Source organism: Aulonocara stuartgranti (assembly GCF_965226115.1).
Source record: "Aulonocara stuartgranti genome assembly, chromosome: 5".
NCBI lineage: Eukaryota > Metazoa > Chordata > Actinopteri > Cichliformes > Cichlidae > Aulonocara > Aulonocara stuartgranti.
In genome coordinates this window covers 16,410,652-16,427,079 of record NC_138943.1, presented here as the reverse complement: position 1 = coordinate 16,427,079, position 16,428 = coordinate 16,410,652, and the positions used below count along the sequence as shown (strand labels likewise).

The following is a 16,428-nucleotide window of genomic DNA, read 5'->3' as shown; positions in this document are numbered from 1 at the left end:
CAGTCCACAAAAACTTTTTTTGTAACAAAATATCGATTTCTGCTGTCCCTGTATCGATACATTATTAGCAAACAAAATATCACGATACTACACAGTATCGATTTTTCCCCCCACCCCTACTGTTTTGGATATAAACCAGTCCTTTATATTCCCAAACAACCCAAAACTGAAATAAAATAATTTTAAGCTCCCATCCTGTTTTTACTGCTTCAGTCACACCTGCTCCTTCATAGTGATCCCCATAACAAAAGCAGACAGGGGCATGTGGTCCTCCTGTTGCCGTTTTTGGCCATCAAAACTTGTGGACCTGAAAGCCTCTCATAAAGGCCGGTCAGTATAAAATACTGACGTAGCTCCAAGCAGGATGTAGTAAAAAGCATCGCTATCAACACATTAGACTGATTAGAGACAAAGAGAACACCATTACCTCCCTTTACGAGTTATTTCACAGTGAAATTGAAAGATAACGAGCCGCGTTTCCATTTTTCCCAACCAATATTACAAACTCAAAATGTTTAGCACTCGCATACTCATTAAACTTGTTGAGCAACTTTCCACAATCAAACGTTTCGCCAGTGCCGCTGTGCCATTTATTATCTTCACATTCAGAGAGTATCCTACCATAAAAGTAAATAAATGATTTTAATGCTCATATAAGTCATTTATTTTTGAAAAAAAGCATCCGGCAGTGCACAGTCGCCCCGACTTCCAACCTCACAATTTGCACAAATCTGTGTGTTTGTTTATAAATAATTCTGTTTATGTTTTTTCTGTCACCGGTTTCAATGCAGCGGCCAATTGTCTGAGTTACAACCGACGTTGCTATTTACATTAGCATCAACACTGTAATTACTATCACTCAGCATGTATTTAGAAATGACACAGCTGATCTAATTGAATTCGAGCTAAATGCATTCGTTTATTGTGAGTTATAATTACATTAATGACAGTGTAGGTGTGACTTTAAAGGCTCTGTAACTTTTGGCGAAGCAGAAATAAATCATAAAAGTGCTTGAGGGAAAAATACAACAAATGCTTGATTCGGGTTACTGACACCTAAGAGCTTAATCAGATACGTTTTGTGTACGACAGTTAAAATTTCATCCTGACATTTACTGCTGTGCAGCTGCGTCTGCTTTGCACAGGTATTGTGTGTGTAAGCCAGCCGTCTGTTGTTGCCTACAGGCTGCTTAAGCTTCCATTGTCATGTGGATGGTATGTGAGTGAATGTTTTGGGGATGCTCAAGAGTTAAATCCTGAAGAGTGCAATGGATTTGCTTCTCAACACAGCGAGGCAGAGTTTCTGATGGTGTTTTGGCGCTGTAGAATATGCGATATGAGCTGATTGATTACTGTGTGGCTGGATTCACGTGCCCACGTCAGTGGTCCCTCCAGTTTTTCTCTCTCTTTTTTTAGGTGTGATGAGTATGCGCGTACGACCGTGTATGTATGTGCTGGCATGTGTATGAGTGAACCCTGGACCACCAGCTCATTTCACACGCAGGCAGACATCAAAGGCGTTTTGAATTAACCCTGCGTGTCGGGGCCGCTCTGCATGCCATCCGCAATTTCACATCTCTGCCGCTCCAGCGGCACCAAACTTACATGCCCATTCATATTGAAATGAACAGATGGAGTTTTGCCATGCAGCGAATCGCCATCCTTCACTGAGAAAAGATAAAACTTCAAAAGAGCGGAGATACATTGGGATCTGTTTTAGCAGGTGGTGAGGCTGTGTATCGTCGTAGGTGGAGTGAAGGTGTTCTGTGTCTCCGTGAAAGTGTGGGCAAAGTGCAAGTATCGTGTTTTTTCTTATTAAAGCAGGTCAATTGTGTTTACATTACAGCTCCCTTGCAAAAGCTGGCTCCCTTTCTCCTTGATTAGACACTGCAGAAATGATGTCATGGTCACGCGCACACACGCACACACGCACACACTCACAGACGCGCGCACAGGTACAAACATCAAAGCATATGTGGCTCACCTCTTTTAACTCATTTCATAAATCCATAACAGGAAGCCTGTCGCCTCACCGCGATGTTTGCTTGTGTCCGAAATGTGTTTTTTGATTGTTTCGACTGGATAGCGTTACCTCTGCCTTTGCCTCCAAACACTTATTCTCACATTTTCACCTCATCTTGGCAGCTAATTTAATTTTATATTGTATTTATTGATCTGGCCGACTTCAATTTCCTGCAGCGGCGTGATTCCGCCGCGCGATGAAAGCGATAATGTAGATGAACAGGCGATGGCTGATGGTGAGGATGGGAATAGTGATGAAGAGTGTGATGATGATCATTTCTGTGGGTGATTGTGATTGCGATGAGTTTGTATGCTGATTAGAGTAGTTTCTGAAGATGGCGGGGGTCGCTGAAGTGTAGGTGAAGCCATCAGCTGCGCCGTGTATTTTTAATATCCCTGAGCCATCAGTAGGCTGCCATGACAGCTGTTCAGTAAACACATTCATATTTCATTAATCTAGCCTCTCCCCTCTCCGCCCCTGATGGCCTCTTATTGTCTCCTTTAGAGGTTGTTCAGTAATCCACTGAGACCTTACCTCGTCCTGCTGTGCTACCTGCACCCACACTCCCACACTCTGCTGTAAGTACTATACGAGGAAGTCTTTTCTCATGGTTATTTGTCATACTCTTAGTGTTCTCCATGACAGCTAAATTTAACAGTGTATAGGGCCACTGTTAATACAGATACACCCACACACATATGCGTTCACCCATCCATATTTATAGCGTGTAAGCACACAGACAGGATCATACTACACACCCTCACTGACATGCAAACATATGTAAAATTACATAAAACCACTCAAATTTGTGCATAACAGACTTTCTAGTCATGTCTATAATATGTCTATGTGTCTTACTTATATTTACCAAAATGCTGTTTAAACATGTATTAGTCAGCCCTCTTGCGCCAAGTACATCATATTTGACACATGAGTTTTTGAGACCTCCACATCATCAGTGTGATTTTTGAATCATAACACTAACTCCCTTATAGGTTTTTGTGTGTTTTAAGATAAACAATGTAGCAAAAAGGATACAAATTAAAACTCATATATGCACATTTATATTCAGTTTGATCTTTTTAAATATAATTGATAAAAGATTTAATAAACACTTGGTGTAAAAAAAAAAAAACAATTCTGGCCATTACTTCATGGTTCAGGTTTTACAGGGTTAAGACAGAGTCACAAAAAAGAGCACAAAATGGATAATATGGCTCAACTTAACTCTCATTATTCCAAGTTAGACGGCCTTATTTATGAATATTTGCATGGAATCATTCTTAACCTGTGCGAAAAATAAATAAATAATAATGTTTGCATGCAAAATTTATTGTTGCATTTATGAAATGTGCATACCCACCTGTTTTGCTCTCAGCCTGGTACATTCTCCATACAGTTTGCATGCTATCTGCATACTGTTCCGCCTCCATTTCTCTATATAAGGAAACACACTTACATCTAGGTGAAGCAGAGGAAGTGGTGATGATGTTGTAAGAGAGAAGCCTGCACCTCTACGCAAGAAATAAGGAGAAAGCCTGACTGTACGAAATTGAATAATAGCGTCTGAGGTTTGAGGAGGAAGCCAGAAGAGGTGCAGCTTTCCAAAGTGCTTCCACGGGAGTGACGAATGTTTAAAAATAAATAAATTAAAATTGACTCTCAGTGAAAAAAAATAAGCTTGGACTCAGAGTTGATTGAAGACTAACACAAAAACAAGACTCAAGCATCTGTGGGAAAGTGCCAAGAAATGATACAGCAAGTGATGACATCCAGCAATGATAGTCGTAATTTTTGATGAAAGATAAGAACAATTTAAGATATGTCACGATGAGATAAGAATAATGGAATATGTTTAAATTAAACCAACAGTGCAGGCAGGGCTGGATCCAGATATGAGGTCTGGACTTTGGTCAGAACAAGACAGTAAAACTGGATCATTGTGGCTTTTACTTTGAAAAGACTACGGGAATTCTGGGAATTCTGCAGTGACTCTGACTGGCTTGTGTTTAGGAGGTTAGGTTAACACAGGACTCATGAGGAATGATAATTGGTTGGTTTAGACACCAGGAGTGAGTCAGAGGCACAGTGGAGCCAGGGCCAGGAGTGAGTAACTTTTTTTCTTTCTGCCGTTTTAATTTCAAGGGAGGGAATAATTCTTTTGTGTTTTATTTTATTTTATTTTTTTTTTACAGCCAGACAAGATTCAACTTCCACATTTATATATATACAAAGTAGCTTCTGTGAAAAAGAGGGAAGCTATACAAAATAAAGTACTTTACAGTTTTCAGAATTTCTGGTGTGAATTTCTTTGTACCGAATCTCTTCAGAAGTCTGGCCTTTTCTGCTGGTCACTGAAGCACACATGTTGTAAAGAGAAAAAATTCTGGACCTCATTCATTTCTAGAACAGGAACAGAACAGGAAATGTTAACATTGTACTTTACTGACAGGACACAGACTGAAGTGTTGGGGTGGTTTCCGAGCAGCCTACTAACGTTACTACGAGGTGAAATCTTATTCACATTACTTTAGCTTAAGCATTTATATAATGTTAACTGCTGCAACCATTTTAGCCCATTTCACTGCTCAGTGACATCTGTCTCAAACTAATTTAGCACTGTTGCCTCACAGTAAGAAGGTCCACCACCAGGCCGGGGCCTTCCCCCCCCCCCCCCGAGTCTCCTTGTGTTTGCTTCTCACCGGGTACTCCAGCTTCCTCCCACAGTCCAAAGACATGCAGTTAGTGGGGTTAAGTTAACTGGCGATTCTAAATTGCCTACAGGTATGAATGTGAGTGCGACTGGTTGTTTGTCTTTCTGTGTTAGCCCTACATAGGCTGGCTACTTGTCCAGGGTGTTCCAGCTACCATAGGGTGAGAGCCCTATGGTAGTACAGGTCTGCGCTCCACAGGCTCTAGTTATCACCCTTTGTTCATCCCTGACTCTTTCTTGTCAATGAGTTGGGTTGTTGTTAACTTTTACCTGTGCTTGTGGGCATCCTCCTCCTTCAGCATGTCAGGTTAGACTAGAACACTTGTGGGTGTATGCTGCCTCCATCACTTACAGACGAATTACAGCCTCGGCACATGCGCTGCCTACAGTTGCTGCCACGCGTTAAAAAACTGGTGCTGTGCAAAGCTGCCTGAAAAATATCACAAAGAACGCATTAACCCATCCTCCAAACCGTGAAAAAGATTTCAAGCTGTGAGGTTTCACCAGAACAAGCCCACTGGGCCAGCATAGATGACAAGTTCAGAATGCTCAGAATAGACCTTACCCTGTGAAGAGGTGACTCCACTAAAAAGAAAAAGCCACATCTTAGTCTGGCAAAAGTCTCTCTTCTTGTCCTTTGCAACTTTTCCTCAAAAGAAAGGATTCAGGGATTTCCTTTTCACTCATAACTCGTGTTTTTCAGGTAAGACCTGTGAGACATCGGTCTCAAACTAACTAATGTTCCTGACCTTGTGCTCAGTTGTGCACCAGGCCTTAGTGCACAGTGTTATATGATATCCTCCATTCTTTAGAAATTTCCTTTTTCCTTTTTTGTGTGGCTATTCTAAGACTGTAATCGAGCAACAAAGGCTGAGGCTCCAGACACTTAACTAGCCACATTTATTGCTCCTTTAATCAGCATAACTGTTTTCAGCTGTGTTAGCATAATTGGAAAATGGTTGTTTTAATGATCAGTTAGCCTTTTAACATGATAAACTTGCATTAGGTAACACAGTGTGCCACTGGGTGGTTGCTGTGTGGAATATGGGCCTCTGTATACCTGCACAGTCCATTTAAAGTCATAAATGGTCATCTGACTAATTATTCCATTACCCATTAATTATCTTCAACATTTATGATCAAGTTTGTTATTTTAATGTATCATTGAAAACAAATCCACTCCGTTTTCCCTGAAACCCAGTGTTGCTTCACTCTAAAAAACTTTTTGTCTTTTATTTATGGGCACGCTCAGCGATCCAGTAAGTTGTGAACCAGCTCAACCAATGATCGAGCTCGCACAACACCAGGACTTGAAAGCCAAAGCAGCTAAATGGAATTTAGCCATTGCTCTTTGTGTTATTTACGTCAGCGCTTTTCAAAGATGAAAATCACCTGCAATGGAAACATTTAACAGCTACAGTTCGATGACAGCTGAGCAAATTCCATCTGCTGATGAAGGCCACTGATGTAAAAGCAAATGGAGCTACTGAAAAGTGTGTGCTTGAAAGCTCTTGTGCGTCACTGTGTAGTTCAAGGTGAGATAAGTTGTAGAAGTTGAGGATAAATTACACCTTAAGTGCTCTAGGAATGCATCAGTGATCTTTTTTTGTAGTATTTTGTAGAAAGTTAGATTTGTGCCTATTGTTTCTTTTATTTTAATGATCAGTAGTATTGACCTTAAGGGATATTATGAAGGAATTTTCAGCATTCAAACCTGGACCTTGCACTACAAAACAAGTTCAACATACCCAGAATATTACTCTGACAGCATGGTTTGAATGTCTGTGCTTTAAACGTTTCAGTCAGTATGAAAGAGCTACTATTTTAATGAAGCATAGCCAATTTGAAGGCAGGAAGAAAAGCTGGCAACGTGTGAGTTTACAGTGAAGGAATAAAATTGCATCCAAGAATCTGTATTTATTACTCATCCTCATCTGGGAAACACAGAGACATTAGACGGAATTTCAAGAGAACTTCCAGGAACGGTGACGCTGTTTCCTGGAGATTTGATTGATCAATAGACAGTGATTGCATACCTGTTGATCTCTAATCAGGAACATAAGCAGATTAGGTTTGGAGCATTAGTTACCATGGTGATGTACCCCTGTACGAACTGGACCACATTCATAGTACAGAAACATAAAACCTGTAGTACAGGTCTGCGCTCCACAGCTCACCGAGGAGTGATTGAACAAATGAAAGAGCGAATGACTGGAAGCAACGGCATTAAGGAGAACAAAGCAGTGAATCAGAGAATTAAACAATTTTCTGCTCGTTTGAGAGTGGCTACGTTCTAAAACAGAAATACAAACACCCACACCTCTGCAAACCTTCACACTGCCCTGCAGCGAGGCTTCGCATTGCCGGATTTTGTGTGAATGCATCCGAGGCGCTCGCCGTCATCCTGTCCACTGTGGCTTCTCCGCTCTGTAAGTGTTTGCAATCAGCATCAAGCGAGCGGCCACGCAGCTCTTTATACATTCATGACACAGGCAGAGAGCACTGCAGTGACAGAGACAGTCATGTAACCAGAGACCGTACGCAAAAAAATGGACTTAACCAGCTGTAAGTCTATTTAAACACTTTGGTTGTCGGCGTCTAACAAGTAAGGTAGCAGCTTGCCAGTCACCTGTTCTGTTCTATATGGAAACATAATTTAGGACAATATAAACATTGTGTTGTAGTTAAGACTTTAACGTAGAAAACGAGATCATAAACTGTTTACTGAGGTCGTAAATACTGTGAGCAGGATTCTCAAAAGCTTCTGTATAGTCAAACTTATTTTTTTAATCAGTGCTGGCGATTGAAATTGATTGTTTTATATATGGGCTCATGTGTAACCTGGTTGCAGTGTTTTCTACTTGTTCTGCCCTCACAGCCTGGACATTGCTGCTGCCTGGTGTTACACAACCTCTCAGCAAAGGTTGCAGCCCAGCAATGTCCAAAACAGAGCAAAATAAGAGAGAAAGGAGACAGCAGAGGCAGAAGGAAGAGTCTCGTTAGATGAATATGCATACGCACTTTGAGTGGGTTGTGAGTAATGGCTGAGAGGGACTATTTTTGTATCGGTCTGTTTATGTTTTTTTTTTTTTAAATGAAAGTGTTGCATACTTTACCTTTAAAGTTAATTTTGATATCTAAAAGAGGAGATGACCAGAAGCACGACTTGTTGCCTCTTCCGTTGGCGTGATTTCAGGCCATTTGCTTTATATTCAATGCCATTCATTAGTTTGAGGCTCCCGTGTGTCATGTTGTGTTTTTCTTGAATGCAAAAAGCTATTACAGCTCTGCGGAGTTAATTTCAGGCTGATTTCTGGTGTAATTTACTTCTGCATGCCAATAATATGGTAATGGGTCACTGCGTATAGGGTGGCATTTTTTTGAAGGGCTGTCTCATAGTTCTTGTACCATACAAAACAAGCATTTGTCCCTGCTCATAATGAAGGCTCGTAGTAAATTTTTCCTGATATGAATTATTCAGGTGCACTCAGCTCAACTGATCTAGGTGCATTTGTAGATTGTGCGTGCGTGCATGTGTGTTTGTAGCTGTTCCAGATAAAGATGGTCTGCAGAGCGGGAAAAGGGATGAAGCTGTTTGTTATTGGGTAGGATTCAGTGTCAAATTTGGAGGATGAATAGTCCATCCAGGACTGATTGAGCCTCGTCATATGATATAGACACAAGGATAAAAAAAAAAAAGTGTAGTGAAGCATGTGTTTATATATGTGCCTGGGTGGAGCTTAGATCTGAGTTTGTGTACATGAGGAAAGAATCTGGAAGCATGAAGACTGAGAGTGAAATCCCCTTTTGTTCACCAGTGTGGTGTATTTTTTGCAGAGATTTTGACAGTGAATGTAGCTCAAGAGGTTGTGTGTGTGTGATGAAATCCTAGTGATGAAAACCCCGTATGGCCTCTGGGGTCTGTAATGTTAAATTCACTGTTAAATGTGTGGACTAGTTCAGCCTTCTGCTGGGACACCTTAGCGTTTGAGCACTGCCAACGAGACCAGAAGATATGAGCTAATGACATGCAGACATGGAAGCTGCACACCAGCTCCGTGGTCCAGACTCACTCTGGGGTTTAGTCACTCCTATTTTGCCATACCAACGTCTGCATGTCTATTTTCAAACTGGCTCTTAGTCACTTCTTTCTATGGCTCTCATGCCATTAAGATACAGTTGGCTGGTGTCTCAAAAGGCATGTGTCTAACACAGCTAGAGTCTCTCTGTATGTAGTGGACTGCTGCACTCAAATTAGCAGCTTTTAGTCACAGTTCTCTTTGTGACTCAACTATACACCCTCTGTGTGAGTTGATAGGCAAGGCTGAGGTCAACTCTGCACTTCTCTTTTTGTATACGGCACACTTTAATATAGCTTTTACTGTGAAACAGCTGAAAAAATGCATTATTTTGGGGGGGAGAGATTTACTTGCTAAATGGTTAAACTATGTTCTGGCCATTAAGAATCCATTTAAAGTCACATAATAACAGTAGGTGGGATGGTGCTTAGCACTGATTCAGTTCAGTTCAGTTTTATTTATATAGCACCAAATCACAACAGTTGCCTCAAGGTGGTTTATATTATAAGGTAAAGATCTTACAGTAATACAGAACAAACCCCGACAATCAGACGACCCCCCGTGAGCAAGCACTTGGCGACAGTGGGAACAAGCGCACTCAGAGAGCAACTCACCCCTGAAAGGCAAAGGCTATACTAAAACTTTGATGTTTAATGATGTTTTTATTACATGCTGACATCCGCCTGCTTTTCTAACAACACGCTGACCTATGACCTTGAAGCATTAGATACTAAAATGGTGTATTTTATTATTATCTTATATTTTTTGACTTTACGCTATAAAAACTTGAGATTTTAACCCTTTAAAGCCGGTCGGAGCAGGCACGCTCTGTTTTGCTTAACTATTTTAAAATCCCGGTAGCACTGCAACCACATAAGCTAGCGCAATAATTTGTTTTGCATATGAAACCGGAGGAGTTGTACTTACATCTTATGCCATCAGCTTGTCCTCGGTCACAGTTTCCTTCCACATAAAGCTTTGCAAAAACTGCATAAAAAGCACTTGCAGCAACAAAAACATAATATTCCAGAAACACGCTTTGGCGATCTGATCAGTTGTTTGTAACACTTCCTACGTCCATCAGCGCGAACTATCGCATGACCTGCCCGAAACCGGAAGTGACGCCATTTTGCGGAAATATAGTTTTTTACCATCAGGGCCTAGCGAGCCTTTACTGGTGTTTTTAAAAGTTATGTTTGACTTTATGACTTTCTGTGTCATTTCTGGAATGCATAGAACAAAAATTGCACTGCTGGAAATAGTTTATTTTGATGCATGTGCTGTTTTTTTTTTTGCAAATTTGCAGTATAATATTTATTTTCGTTTTTCCTGCATTCCTGCAATTGGTGTATTTCAAAAATAAAACTATGAAGACACTTAAAATAAATTTCCTGTGGTGGGAAACTAGTTTGTGCAACCTTTTTGTATTTACAGTTTTGAGGGATAAGCCTCTTAAATTTCTCTAACTAGAAATATATGGTAAAAAAACAAAAACGATTTTCAATTTTTTTGTAGTTTATTGCACTTTTTTGCAATTTATGTAATTACTATAAACTTAATGCATACATATTATTAAAATTTGGGCTATAATGGTTGTATTGATGTATATCAACTTGAAATGCTCCAAAAAATGGCACTACAACATGTAAAAATATGATATAAGCCCTGGAGGACTTGGTTCTATGGTAGGTCTTAAAGGGTTAAGATGTATTTATGCAGTGTGTGATTTTGCAAAACTTTATGTCGTCATGGGTTTGAGTGAACCAGCTGCCTGTGTGTAGTTAGATTGTTTTCCTTTGCAGTCCAAAGACATGTATGTTCGGTTAACTAGGTTAACTGGTGATTGTAAACTTACTGTAAGTGAAAGTATGAGAGGTTGTCTGTCTCACTGTGGTGTCGCCTGCCTCTCACTGTATGTTCAGCCCAACTGAACTGGATAAGCAGAAAATGCATGGATTGCTGTAATAATTACTCCATAAATACATTCATTTGAATTTGAAAATGGTACTATGGTATGGAGTGGTAGGGGTTTAGGAACACAATAGTTGAGTTCACCATCAGGCTTTCTAAAATAGATAAGTAAAGAATATCGAGCAGCTAAGTCATTTCTAATATGTCCAACTGAAGTAGAACAGAAAGGCAGAAATAGTGACCGTACCTCAATAGTTTAGTTTAATTTAACCCTGAAAAGAGTGTTATTAACGTTGCACGTGTTGGAGTTTTTGGAAATGGTGTTATTGCTTGTGACTTTAATCAGTGACAATTTAAGACAAAACTAGTAACTGGAGGCACCAGAAGGTGTATATGCCACAAGAGCCAAATGCAGCAGTCCGGGTTTGGCTCAAACAGACCTTCCTCTCTCCTTCCTCTCCCTGCTACTCTTCGTTGTGCTACAGTATCTAAACAAATGATTAATTGGCTGTGGTGTGAATGAGACACGGCGGGTCCAGGGATCATAGGTTTGAGCCATTTTATTCAATATTTGTCACACTACAACACCCACCAACCCCTGAGTCCTCGTGTTTTTAACTAGGCGGGCGTGATTAAGGATGCCGTGCAGGTGCGTCCGCCCTCCCTGCACGGCACCACAGACCACGCCCCACCACATTGGCCAATCAATCATCAATATGGATCATGATTAATGCAATGGACTGAAGGGGATCATTTATAAACCAAACTAAGCTGAAACATCAAACTAAATAATGGTTACAATAAATAAGTCAATTTATGTAAAAGAGACTTTATATGATTGTTGTGCAGGTAAAAGTATCTCCACAAGTTATCGTTGAACTAGAGATTTAAAAATGCCAAATTCTGCTTATAATACTCAGATAACTCATATAAAAGGAAACCACACAGTCTTGGTCAGACTCTGCTCGCCTTTTTCTTCACAGACTTAAAGACTCCACAATGACAGAGCCACTAAAGTGGAAATTGAAACTTACAGCTTGAAGAATGAGCATTTTATGAAACATTTTCCTTTGTACTGTAGCTTTTCAAATTTGTGCACCAAAGCGTAAACTTTCTGGCTCTAAAGAGGATCATTCTTTTCAGCCATCAGTCAGGCTGGTTCACAGTCGCTCTGCATCAAATATTTCTGCCACACACAAACACTCGAGCATACATATGAGACATAAATGATGAAACAGTGACATCTTTCTTCAGTATATCTCCACAGCTCTGTGCCTTGCTGCAGGAAATCAGACATTTAGCTGCAGTTTATCATGTAATATAGATGACATAGCGAGAACCAAGGCTCATCCTTATAAATAATCTTTACGATAACAAACCATGATATATTCTGTCCCAGAGATATTCATTTTGATGCTATGAGTGAGAAGGAAAATAGATTGTGACTTTCAAAACTGATCATTTTTAGGCTGAAATTAAGGTTTATTTTAAGGCAACCTGGATTATTTTGGATTATTTTGACATTGGGAATAATTCTCTGCACTTAGTTCTGTGAAAAATGTTTTTGTGAGTCAAACCCTTTAGCAGTGTTTAGCTGTGAAATAAAAGGAGCGGCACAGTTACAGACCGCATGCTCATTACTCAGGGTCTTAGCCTTGATCCTGAAAGGTTGTGTTAAATGTGTTTTTGTTTGGTTTTTAGGAGTACTAAGCAGTCGTTAGGACCCAGCATGCGTGTCTGTGTCGTATGATAACATAGTAAGGAAGGCCCTGCATTGATCTCTGTTTTAATAGTGTGTTTGTAGAGCCTTTCAAAGAGCAGCCCTCGTGTTCAAGGCATTGATCGTTGCACAGTCACACGCTTTGTACAAATGCTGATCGACAGCTCTTTCTTGAATGTTGTCTCCGTTTGGGCCACGCAACTTCGGGGGAATTGAAGCCGTCTCTCTGACTCTCTGAATTTGTTGTTCTAAATTGTCAAAATTGAGTTTCCTTCGGAAGGAATATGGCAAGCAGCGTTGGCTCCAAAAAATGGTTTGGAGTCAGAATTTTCAGGATAACACAAGGAAGCTAAAAGCTAAAAGCTCTTATGTGTGTTTCCCAAAAAAAGGGTTTGCCAGATATTATTAGTCGTGCCTGTCCCTGAGTAAGCATTCAAGTTCACTGTATTCATTGTACAGTTGTTCTAATTAATCAGTACTAGTTTTGTTTCTGTCTTGTATATTTAATCATTTGTTCTATATTTTCAGCAATAACGCATTAGTATACTGTGATTGTACATGTGAAACTATAGATAAAGATGGACAGTTACACATTATAGGTTTTTTATTGATTCATTTTAATAATTAATGTATACTTCATATGTTTATACAAAGAACTTTAATGCTGTATAAACCTTTAAGAAACCTCCTATAGCTCATATTTTTATATCTAAAGAGCAAACATTATTTGTAGGTTTTAATATAAATCTTATGTAATTCTTATTTATCTCACATCTCGTAGCTCTCGATTTAATTTCATTTATTTTTTTGATTCATTCTCGTTGCACCCTGTGGGTCAGAGAGAGATGACATTTCATTTTCCTGTGTAAACCCTGTAATTACAGCATATAGGAATTAACAAGGAAGTTGACTTTGATGATTACAAATAACAAAAATCTACTATGTAAAGCCACAGTAAGAACTCAAAGTAATGTAAAGTCAGTGAAAAAAAGACGCCTTTGTAAAATGTAGCATCACATTTGGCTGAAAGAATGAAGAAAAGGCTGGAATGAGACTATTATTAAACATTTACATTCAGGACACTGAAAGCTCAATTACACACTTCATAAAACAGGTAGACAACCAACAAAGTACGCACACACACACACACACACACGCACACACACACACGCACATTGCATAATGTAATCAGTTACAACCAGTTGTCTTTTTGGAAAGAACCTAAGAAACCTGTATCTTTGCCAGCCGTCTCTGGAAGAAACACAGTAACAATGTTTTACGTGACGACGTAACGTCACCCTGCCTGGAAAAAGTAATGGGCCTGTATTTGAAGCAGGCTCGTATATAATTGCTGATATTAAGTCGTTTTTCTTTCATAGCAGGGACTTGAGCGATTATCTTTTTCATAAAGTGTTATTTTAGGATCTGCCCTAGTTTTCTCTGTTAAAGGTGGTTTGTTATGCTGTTAGTACAAACTCAGTGCTTCCTGTAACTGTCAAATTAAAGGTCTGTAGTATTTCAGTGGTCACTACTCACTACTTTTATTGTGAACATTAGATGGCAAGTAGCAGCCTAATGGGATAAAAGACAGGGAAAAGCAAAGCGTATCACAGTAAATGAATTAAAAGTAAAGAAAGAACAAGAAGTATTGGAAACAGTGTTGTCATATTCCTGAATGCATTATTAAGGTAGTAGAAATGCACAGTGCATTACATGCAGTATACACTTTACATAATGCCAGGAATCTAGTACCATCCCTGTTTCACCGGTTTGGTGCCAGGCAATTAGTACCTATTTTTACGATTTAATCGTGGTTGGCAAACAGCTTACAGGTCCATTACCAGGCTCTTGACCACACCCTGTGCCATTATTGGAGAGCCAGCTTTTAGTTGACTACTGGCTTTTAACAGAGGAAACACTACAGTTTGTTCATACGAGATTGGCAGTGTCTTTGGAGGCACACTTACTCAAGAATGGAGACGTTTAAAGCTTTTTAGTTTGTGGCCACAGTTTTGTCTTCAGGTTCTGAGGGTCTAAATTTTTAATAGGATTTCAGTCAACAATTATTTTTGAATGCGTTTTGTCTCACAGGTTGCGGATGTTTTCGGAAACTAACCTAATTGACGTGAAACTTTTGCCAATCCTGGATTTTGTATTTGCAATTTTAATGGATGTGTAATTGCTTGCTTTATGAATAATCAGATCAGCTCATGCAAAGAGGAGTGAAAGTGTGGGCTTTCAGCAGCCAAACAGTGTGCTGCTTCTGTTGAGAGGGATCAGATCCAGTTATGTGGAAACCACCGACTAAGCTGTGCAGAGAGACATTAAGGTGCATGGTGTGTGTGTGTATGTGTGTGTGTGTGTGTGTGAGTGTGAGTGTGATGTGATTGGTGCTCACGTGTGAGATTTTACATCTGACCTGTCAGTGTTGTGTCAAATATTTACATATTAATGTCACACTAACAGGTCATCACTACAGGCCTCATAGCTAATGACAGCTCTAGGATTAGGTTTATATATTCTAAATTAATCAGGCTAATATTTTCAGTTAGTGTAAAAATGCACAGAATATTATAATAATGGTTCATTTAACACAGAAGCTCTCTGGTTATCAGTTTAGTCATGCACTGGAGGTCCTAATTCCTCATGCATGCTGCAATATAGCAAATTGAAACCATTGTTTTAATGGGAATAACCACTAGGGGCCAGCTTCAAAACAACATGGAAAAATATTATGGATTGGATCAGATTTGTAGTGGAAAATGCAGAATCTCATCTTTTTTTTCTGCTCTTAGATAAATTGCTGGTTCGGGCACATTGCAGATTAAGAGAATGGAAATGATAAAGAACTGGATTTGGGTTAAGCTAAATATTTAAAGCTGAAGTAGAGTTCACAAAAACGACAATGCAAGGAACTGCTGCATTTGATGAAACAGTTTCCAGCTCATTAATTATTATTATTATTTATTTTCTGGTTTTACTTTGTGGTGATGGTTGGTTTTCATTGCCAGACTAATGAAAAATTCAAAACAATAGGCAAACTGACAGAGTGACAGTATCCACTATCCACGTATATCCAGTTATAGGTGCCGGTGTGGTCAAACCACAGCTCTTTTCCAGGCCACGCTTGCTGTCGTAGGGGTGTCCCATGAAATGGTTAAGCCCAGGCTCTCTTTCTACCCTGCAGAATGGGTAGGCATTAATCTGGCCCAGCTGGACAGAAGGAAATTAATGATCATTTACACTGACGACATAATCAGGCTTCACGCTGTCCTCCGATACTAAATTGCTTCTTTTGTTCCACAAGATCTCCGTCTTTCTCTCGCCATCTCTCTCTGTCAGTGGCTTTCTCTTTCTCGCTTGCTCTCAACTCCCTTTTTTCCCAGGTCGTTCTCTGTTATCGGTCATTAAGTGCTACGTTTCCATGGAAACAGCCAGTTTGGCAGGAATTGGCATGCTGTAAAAGTGGCCCTGTGATGTTCAATATGGAGAACTATCTGCCTTCCGCTGAGAGCTTGTCCAGTTTAGTGTGTCACTGCAAACCTGTTAGGGCTGTTAGGGCTGCGAGTTGCTGAGGGAGCGAACGGGGCTGGATGCGACTCTGACATCTCTGCGGGTTAGATATGGAGGGTTGTTAAGGGCCCCCAACCCCACCTCCACCCGAAGACATCCCAGCCGTCCCTTATCTCTCCACAAGGGTTTGCGTCGCCGTATGCTTAATGCAGTCACTTCTAAGAGCAGTAACCCTGTTGGCAGGTTACATGGGGCCGTCTGTGTGTAATTAGGCTGTGCTCCGTGTGTAATGACTTAGCATGGAGCCACTCTCTATCAGGCCCAGCAGACAGCCACTGTTAGCGTCACACAGCGGGAAGGAGGGAGGAAGAGGTTTGGCCGTCACCAAGGGCAAGCCTATAGGACGTTTCTGCAGCCATGTCTCTCAGAGGGGAGGTTAAATTGAGTTCCTGAGTCAGTGAAAATCCCC

The 16,428-nt window shown here is 40.2% G+C and overlaps 1 protein-coding gene and 1 long non-coding RNA gene across 4 annotated transcripts in view; one reads left to right on the top strand and one right to left on the bottom strand.

Annotated features, from left to right (window-relative positions):
- Window positions 1-16,428, top strand: part of cacna2d2a (calcium channel, voltage-dependent, alpha 2/delta subunit 2a) — a 179,509-nt gene that overhangs the window by 22,974 nt on the left and 140,107 nt on the right. The gene's annotated exons all lie outside the window — the stretch shown is intronic.
- Window positions 4,213-5,604, bottom strand: LOC309707068. Its single transcript, XR_014276906.1, has 3 exons — window positions 5,302-5,604; window positions 5,007-5,166; window positions 4,213-4,426 (listed from the first exon to the last, which is right to left on the bottom strand). It is a non-coding gene; the product is annotated as an uncharacterized lncRNA (long non-coding RNA).